This window comes from Phoxinus phoxinus (assembly GCF_949152265.1).
Source record: "Phoxinus phoxinus genome assembly, chromosome: 15".
Classification (NCBI taxonomy): Eukaryota; Metazoa; Chordata; class Actinopteri; order Cypriniformes; family Leuciscidae; genus Phoxinus; species Phoxinus phoxinus.
This window is the reverse complement of record NC_136890.1, coordinates 33,396,935-33,403,674: the sequence shown is the minus strand read 5'-3', so window position 1 is coordinate 33,403,674 and position 6,740 is coordinate 33,396,935. Positions and strand designations below refer to the sequence as shown.

General features: G+C 49.2%; 1 long non-coding RNA gene across 1 annotated transcript; it reads left to right on the top strand.

The window, feature by feature from the left end:
* The first annotated feature begins 4,343 nt into the window (after window positions 1-4,343).
* Window positions 4,344-6,740, top strand: LOC307011718. The gene is made up of 3 exons (XR_013800465.1): window positions 4,344-5,575; window positions 5,626-6,482; window positions 6,532-6,740. It is a non-coding gene; the product is annotated as an uncharacterized lncRNA (long non-coding RNA).

Sequence of the window (6,740 nt, the reverse complement as noted above, 5' to 3'; positions counted from 1 at the left end):
CATGAACATATGTTCTAAAAGAGGACTCAGGCTGATCTTGTGTGGAAAAGGAACAATATAGAACAACACAAAGAAAGAACCAGTACAAGGGAGAGGAGTGGGGCAAGAACCAGGACAAGGGAGAGGAGTGGGGCAAGAACCAGGGCAAGGGAGAGGAGTGGGGCAAGAACCAGGACAAGGGAGAGGAGTGGGGCAAGGACCAGGACAAGGGAGAGGAGTGGGGCAAGAACCAGGACAAGGGAGAGGAGTGGGGCAAGAACCAGGACAAGGGAGAGGAGTGGGGCAAGAACCAGGGTAAGGGAGAGGAGTGGGGCAAGAACCAGGACAAGGGAGAGGAGTGGGGCAAGGACCAGGACAAGGGAGAGGAGTGGGGCAAAAACCAGGACAAGGGAGAGGAGTGGGGCAAGGACCAGGACAAGGGAGAGGAGTGGGGCAAGGACCAGGACAAGGGAGAGGAGTGGGGCAAGAACCAGGACAAGGGAGAGGAGTGGGGCAAGAACCAGGACAAGGGAGAGGAGTGGGGCAAGAACCAGGGCAAGGGAGAGGAGTGGGGCAAGGACCAGGACAAGGGAGAGGAGTGGGGCAAGGACCAGGACAAGGGAGAGGAGTGGGGCAAGAACTAGGACAAGGGAGAGGAGTGGGGCAAGGACCAGGACAATGGAGAAGAGTGGGGCAAGGACCAGGACAAGGGAGAGGAGTGGGGCAAGGACCAGGGGCAAGGGAGAGGAGTGGGGCAAGGACCAGGCCAAGGGAGAGGAGTGGGGCAAGGACCAGGACAAGGGAGAGGAGTGGGGCAAGGACCAGGACAAGGGAGAGGAGTGGGGCAAGGACCAGGACAAGGGAGAGGAGTGGGGCAAGGACCTGGACAAGGCAAAGGAGTGGGGCAAGGACCAGGACAAGGGAGAGGAGTGGGGCAAGAACCAGGGCAAGGGAGAAGAGTGGGGCAAGGACCAGGACAAGGGAGAGAAGTGGGGCAAGGACCAGGACAAGGGAGAGGAGTGGGGCAAGGACCTGGACAAGGCAGAGGAGTGGGGCAAGGACCAGGACAAGGGAGAGGAGTGGGGCAAGGACCAGGGCAAGGGAGAAGAGTGGGGCAAGGACCAGGACAAGGGAGAGAAGTGGGGCAAGGACCAGGACAAGGGAGAGGAGTGGGGCAAGAAAAAGAACCAAGTGGGGCAAGAACCAGGACAAGGGAGAGGAGTGGGGCAAGGACCAGGACAAGGGAGAGGAGTGGGGCAAGGACCAGGACAAGGGAGAGGAGTGGGGCAAGGACCAGGACAAGGGAGAGGAGTGGGGCAAGAACCAGGACAAGGGAGAGGAGTGGGGCAAGAACCAGGACAAGGGAGAGGAGTGGGGCAAGGACCAGGACAAGGGAGAGGAGTGGGGCAAGGACCAGGACAAGGCAGAGGAGTGAGGCAAGGACCAGGACAAGGCAGAGGAGTGGGGCAAGGACCAGGAAAAGGGAGAGGAGTGGGGCAAGGACCAGGACAAGGGAGAGGAGTGGGGCAAGGACCAGGACAAGGGAGAGGATTGGGGCAAGGACCAGGACAAGGGAGAGGAGTGGGGCAAGGACCAGGACAAGGGAGAGGAGTGGGGCAAGGACCAGGACAAGGGAGAGGAGTCGGGCAATGACCAGGACAAGGGAGAGGAGTGGGGCAAGGACCAGGACAAGGGAGAGGAGTGGGGCAAGGACCAGGACAAGGCAGAGGAGTGGGGCAAGGACCAGGGCAAGGGAGAAGAGTGGGGCAAGGACCAGGACAAGGGAGAGGAGTGGGGCAAGGACCAGGGCAAGGGAGAGGAGTGGGGCAAGGACCAGGGCAAGGGAGAGGAGTGGGGCAAGGACCAGGACAAGGGAGAAGAGTGGGGCAAGGACCTGGACAAGGGAGAGGAGTGGGGCAAGGACCAGGACAAGGGAGAGGAGTGGGGCAAGAAAAAGAACTAAGTGGGGCAAGAACCAGGACAAGGGAGAGGAGTGGGGCAAGGACCAGGACAAGGGAGATGAGTGGGGCAAGGACCAGGACAAGGGAGAGGAGTGGGGCAAAGACCAGGACAAGGGTAAAAAACTGTAATCACAGAACAAAGGGAACAGAGAAAAACACTCACTGCTCTTGACTAAAGAACTTTTGTAACTTTAATAAGGATTAATCTGTGTATAATTTAACATTTAACTTTATTCAATTTCTGTATTTCCTACCTTTTAGACAAATATTTAAAATATAGGCTACTGTCTTTGTTGTTTCTACATTAATTTAGAGATTAAATGTGAAATTATTACATTATAAAATGGTGATTCATCGTGAGTAGGGTAATCAGAGCAAAAATGTGTGTTTAATCTAGTTCATTCACTCTGAAGGGACTCCGGGTCACCGGCATCAGAAACTACAGCGTTTATTTTTTCTTCAGTAGAACACATGTTCATTGCATCATTTCCCACACAATGAAGGTGAATGGTGACTGAGACTCATTCAGCGAAAGATCCTATTATGTTTTGCACACATGAAAATTGATATGACTTCAGAACATCATGAGGGCGAGTAAATGATGACAGAATATACATGTTTCTTTGTCTTGATCAAATTAATGCATATTTCCTTGTGGGCAGAACAAACCAACAAGTGCACTCCTACCTGTTTTAACACTTCCATGGATTGCACAAACTGTAATATCATATCCACTGTAAAACAATCACATTCGATTGGGTGTAAAATAAGCTGTTATTTTGCTAAATCTAGTTCCTTATACAGCATTATTTACTTTTATTGGGTGAGAAAAATATGGGAGGATATTTCTTTGTTTGTGAAGATATATAGGTAGAAAGGTAGAAAGTTTGATCAACTTTCTGTGTCTGTGTTCTTGTCTTCCCACCTTCATGCTTTCATTGGTGAGGGAAACTGATTATTCAGTGAAGCTTCATCTTAGATTACTCCATTTAATCTAACAGTAAATCAAAATAAATAAATAAATAAAAACGTTGTGTTTGCGAAACTTAAAAAAATCAAGTAAGAGAATAAATAAACCCTAAGGACGTCTAGATTTACGTAATGTGTAGCCTGCGAATACATTGGGTTTAACAAAAGAACAAGAAGGGTAAAATACTGGGCGTTTACACTATAAATACATATTGAAAACATGTTCAAACGTGCAGCTGGTTCATGATCATTTCATCTGGGATGTTTGTAATGCATTAAGCATAAGAACACTAGCAGGATTAAACTTGTGTTTCGTATGAAGTGCTTGTATTAAAACAGGCTGGATTGTGTGTTTACTGATATTAAACACTGGTTAGACTGGGCTGGAAAGGGGATATTTTTGTACTGGGATCTTTGGGGAATTCATAAAGACATCTGTGTTACAGGTTTATAATAGTGGGACACACCTCATGAATGAGTCATATTGCTTATAAGCACTGAAGTGTGTTTTGTAACAATCTTTCTTGGATGATTATATCAGTAATGTCCGATTCTGTTGGATGGCGGACTGAATCTTAATAAGTCCGTGAAAAGGAAAAGTAAATTATGGCCCTAAAGAGCGGGATGGATTGTAGGGCGATAGAATATCAGTTAAATACGCAGGAGCTAAACCGTTTAGGTCTTTATAGGTCAGTAGCAATACTTTGTAGTAGATATGGAACTTAATAGCCAGATAGAGATAATAAAATATGATCATAGTTCAGCTGCTTTTAGCTGGTTGGTCAGACTGATCATCTTAGATGACTGAATTCATACCGATCAGTAGCACTTGTTTACAGTGCAATTTCTCTCCACTTCTACATTCATACCAATGAAATGTTGCAGAGTATGAGCCAAACCAAATCAATCATTGACTGCCATCCAAACGTGTGTTTTGGTGGCAGAACAACATGAACTGCCGTTATAAGGGTTTTTCCAATCTCAATAACACAAGAATATTCAGGCAATGGAACTGGAAAATCTAATCTTTCTCAAACAGATAACAAAAGGTAAACGAGCAATATAATTTCCTTTATAAAACGATCGTCATTGGTAGTTAACAAGAAATTATAAATAGTATTCTTTTGATTATATTTTTAATGCTCGAAGGCTTTTGTGTATTATGGAGCAGATAGAGGACTCAGTTGTAGGGCTGATACACAGAAATAAAATTAAAATAAAAGTATAAAAATAACCAAATAAAAGCTAAGCTAACCAGGAGCAAGTGAATATAAAGGGGATCAATTATGTGAGTGCCAGATAAACGAAACTTAAATAAATGTAATTTCATTAAACCAAATGAAGAAACAAGGGGAACGGGGCAAGATCTGACATGACAGTCAGGCATGTGATTTTAGCGCTAAAAAATGTTGACGTCAGATCTCCTGACTTGTTTCTTGCCAATGAAAATCTGACACTTGTATGAAGACACCCCCCATTTATATAACTAACCCTAACTCGTGACTAAGATTCATTTGATGAACGTTGACATAGAGAAGACAGCCACTCGATCATCTGCTCTCTCGTTTTGAAGAAGCCAGACGATTTTTACGCTTTTGTATCCTACAATTTTAGTGCGTCGCCTGAATTCGCTGTGGTAAATATGTCACTTTCCCTCGTTATACCCGTGTCAAACACCACAGTAGACCGACCGGCTTCGACCTTTTCAAGACTCCAGCAATGGTTTGCCCTCGTGACAGGTATAGGAATGCATATTTTCAATACTTGCAAGCTCATATTGTCTATATACCAGCTTTATTCACCTATTTTTAACTTGGTTAACATGTTCTCTACTGGGTTTACCTGGGGAACACTAGCTTTAGCTGTTTCTCAAGTATTTTCAGCTGGAAGCCGCTTTGTTAAGATATTTAGAAGATATATTTATCAACCATTTAGAAGATACAATTCTCGACCAGACAGTCGCTCAGTAACACAGGGATGCAATTCTATAATAACAGTTTAGCATGATGCTAGAACGGAACAATTCGATTGATCCACAATATTTCTAATTTACGACTGCTTCTATTGTTTTATTTATTTATATTTTTTATTTATATTTTTAAAACAGGAAAAGATTGAGGACAATCGGGCCTGGCTCAGTATAAAACTGATTTTCAGCAGGTTCCTGCTCTACAGAACATAAAAACCACATACGCAAAGACAACAACAGACACACAAAACCAAGATATTGGGCAACAGGAGGGGCTATAGAGCCATCTCAATGGTCACAGATATATCTGTCCATTAAATGGCGAGCAAATGTTATTTTAAATAGTCTTCTTGATGTGATAGTCCTGATGTGCTGTGGGATCTCATTCCAGGTTTTAGTGAGCACATGAAAAAAAGATCTCTATCCATAACAGTTTCTAAAAGCCGGTAATGTTGATAAAACGATGTTCGAAAATGTTGATCGACGGCTTTTTTGCTGAGAAAATGATAATTGACGGCCAGCAAAGCTAAACCTAATACGACCGAGGGGGCCCACAAACGAAAGGTAGCACGACCGAGGGGGCACACCCCTCCCTGGGGCCCACCCCTCCCTGGGGCCCAGAAACGAAAGGTAACATGACCGAGGGGGCCCACCCCTCCCTGAGGCCCACCCCTCCCTGGGGCCCACAAACGAAAAGGTAACATGACCGAGGGGGCCCACCCCTCCCTGGGGCCCACAAACGAAAAGGTAACATGACCGAGGGGGCCCACCCCTCCCTGGGGCCCACAAACGAAAGGTAGCACGACCGAGGGGGCCCACCCCTCCCTGGGGCCCACAAACGAAAGGCAATACGACCGAGGTGGCGGCCCACCCCTCCCTGGGGCCCACAAACGAAAGGTAACACGACCGAGGGGGCCCACCCCTCCCTGGGGCACAGAAACGAAAGGTAACATGACCGAGGGGGCCCACCCCTCCCTGGGGCCCACAAACGAAAGGCAATACGACCGAGGTGGCGGCCCACCCCTCCCTGGGGCCCACAAACGAAAGGTAGCACGACCGAGGGGGCCCACCCCTCCCTGGGGCCCACAAACGAAAGGCAATACGACCGAGGTGGCGGCCCACCCCTCCCTGGGGCCCACAAACGAAAGGTAGCACGACCGAGGGGGCCCGCCCCTCCCTGGGGCCCACAAACGAAAGGCAATACGACCGAGGTGGCGGCCCACCCCTCCCTGGGGCCCACAAACGAAAGGTAGCACGACCGAGGGGGCCCGCCCCTCCCTGGGGCCCACAAACGAAAGGCAATACGACCGAGGTGGCGGCCCACCCCTCCCTGGGGCCCACAAACGAAAGGTAACACGACCGAGGTGGCGGCCCACCCCTCCCTGGGGCCCACAAACGAAAGGTAGCACGACCGAGGGGGCCCACCCCTCCCTGGGGCCCACAAACGAAAGGCAATACGACCGAGGTGGCGGCCCACCCCTCCCTGGGGCCCACAAACGAAAGGTAGCACGACCGAGGGGGCCCACCCCTCCCTGGGGCCCACAAACGAAAGGCAATACGACCGAGGTGGCGGCCCACCCCTCCCTGGGGCCCACAAACGAAAGGTAACACGACCGAGGGGGCCCACCCCTCCCTGGGGCCCACAAACGAAAGGTAGCACGACCGAGGGGGCCCACCCCTCCCTGGGGCCCACAAACGAAAGGCAATACGACCGAGGTGGCGGCCCACCCCTCCCTGGGGCCCACAAACGAAAGGTAGCACGACCGAGGGGGCCCACCCACTCCCCCCACTCACTCCCCCCACTCCCAGAAAGATGTGGCTGTAAATTTGCATTATGAAATAAATTCATTTTTATAATATTA